Source organism: Nelumbo lutea, chromosome 1 (assembly GCF_056320005.1).
Source record: "Nelumbo lutea isolate HS-2025 chromosome 1, American lotus-T2T, whole genome shotgun sequence".
Taxonomy (NCBI): domain Eukaryota; kingdom Viridiplantae; phylum Streptophyta; class Magnoliopsida; order Proteales; family Nelumbonaceae; genus Nelumbo; species Nelumbo lutea.
In genome coordinates, this window is record NC_142684.1 from 165,195,001 (window position 1) to 165,197,500 (window position 2,500).

Genomic DNA, 2,500 nt, shown 5'->3' on the forward strand with positions numbered 1-2,500 from the left:
GAGCTGTATATCTCATACACACTCATTTGTATACACTACAATATACATCCATTGAGGTTGGAATCAAGTCTGTGATGCTTTAGGGCTGAAATCAGATCTGATCTGAAAAATAATTTAAAAGGATCTGAAATAAACTAAAACCAGTCCTGAGTTAGGCTTGGGTTAAGGATTTTAAGCTCTACAATTGAAGCTCAAACCTGTATAGCTGATGCATAGCAAACACTTGCTAAGACCTGAAAATTGGGTCTGCAATGTTTGGTATTGCAAGCTATTCGGTCCATACAACTTTTGTAGAAATCTGAAATCAGGTCTGCTAACTGTTGCACTATAGCAGCCCTGCTACAGATCTGAATGCTAATAGAAAAATGGTGTGGAAGTGCCACTTTTGCATGAAATCTCTTGAGGCATAAAAATTTCTCAGATTAAATATACTTTTCTTCAACCAAATCAGCTCAGATAGATCGGAGTACAAGTTATTTAATACAGCAAAGTATGCCCTGTATCCTGCTCTGTTCACAACCCCAGTTCAGATCTAGGTGATTGCAGATCCGAATTTCTTCAACCATGACTATCCAATTGTTTTTGGGAGATAGCAGATTTTTTTTGTAGGGTGTATTGGGGTGACGATAACCCCTAATTATCCTCTAAATTTACATCAGTTCAGGTCTGAGTTCAAGAGAACTCAGATCTGAACTATTGCAGATCTGCTACAGCAGAACTCAGATCTGAACTCAGATCTGAGTTATGATCTGAATCCTTGGTTTCCATTCTTTCGGTTATATGGTTCTTTCTCTCTCTTTTTTTTTTTCACTATCTAAATATATATATTTTTTTTCTTTTTGTAATGAAAGAAAAGAATAATAAAGGGCTGAGAACAGATTTTTTTTTTTGTCTGAGTATTGCAGTTCTGCTATAGCAGAGTTCAGGTCTGAACTCAAGTCTGAGTTCGGATCTGAAGTCTCAATTGCCTTACCTTCAGTTATTTCTACCAAATTGCCTTTGAGGAGTAGCAGAAGTGTCCTAGGGTAAATTGGGGTGGTTATGACACCCAATTCCCCTCAAAATTGCATCAGTTCAGGTCTGAGTTCAGAGGAACTCAGATCTGAACTGTTGCAAATCTGCTGTAGCAGAATTCAGATCTGAACTCAGATCTGTATTCTGATCCGAATTCTCAATTGCTCCTCTGGTTGTTCAAAAGATCTCCCTTTTTTTCTCATTTTATATATATATATATTTTTTTGTAATGGAAAAAGAAATAAAATTCTAAAACACAAGCAATTCTTTTTGGCTGAGTGCTGCAGATCTGAAATCTGCTGATCTGAGTGCCGAATGCAACTCAGATCTGCAACACTCATGTTTATGTGAATTTTTTTTCTTTTTTTTTTTTTTTTTTTGAAGGGAACAACACCAAGATTGAATAGAAATCAAATATGTCTTTATTAAAATGAAACAGAAACCAGAAAAAGAAAGTAATCTACTTAAGAAAGAAGAAACATAACTACAGTAGTACAGCAGTTGCAGTCCAAGCTGAAATGAAAAAGTTAGCAAATTAACCCAACTATGAATGCAATGCTGAATGAGATCAGATTAAGAATGCTCAATGTTTCCTAATATTGCTTGTATAAATCCCCGGCAACGGCGCCAAAAACTTGATATGTGGCTCATTGTGACACTAGCAAATGCACTAACCGTTCAAGTAATAAAGTAGTGAGTGAAGTATCATTCCCACGAGGATATAGGAAACAATTACCAAATACTAAATTGAGCACTTCTTATCTGATCAACAAATAAATCAAAACTCTAATGAAAGCTAAGAAATCCTAAATTAAAATCTATCTAAATCATTGGCCCAATTGCCTTCAAATCATGTTAGAAGAGTAAGCAGTAAATGTCAATCTCAGAATTCAGCAATCTATCAATTTGGATCATTCGAATAAATCATGATTGAGCCTTGATTTGGTGAAACCCCAAGGTCATGAACAGCCTCTCTCAAGCGCATGTTCATCCTATGCATGAATGACGGTTCTTCTATCTCTAACAAGAATCTAATCCCCATGCATGCATTTCTTCAAACACTTCTAAGGCATCAATTCAAATCTGAATTGATCACCAACTGAATTGTGCAAGTTATCTCTAACCTTGCACTCAATTCAGTTCTTGAATAGTAGATCTGAATTCCTAGAGTCTCTCTCAAGCACTCTAGGAATTCCAAGCTGTAGATTAATTCGGCCAATCTGAAAATTGCATATCTGAATTCTCTTTCAAGCAATTCAGATCTTGCAATCTCAGATCTGAGAATTCAGATCTGAGTTTTGAAGGTTAGTTGGCCGAATTACTCTACAATAACACCCTTATTCAAGAAACTTCAAGTACAATTCATGACCAATTGAATGAATCAAAAAGAATTAGATTGCTGAACTGAAATTTTACAAGCTGAAATACATCAAGGAAGAATGTAAACAAGGAGAAAGAAGAAAGAAAATATAACAAAGAAACTGAA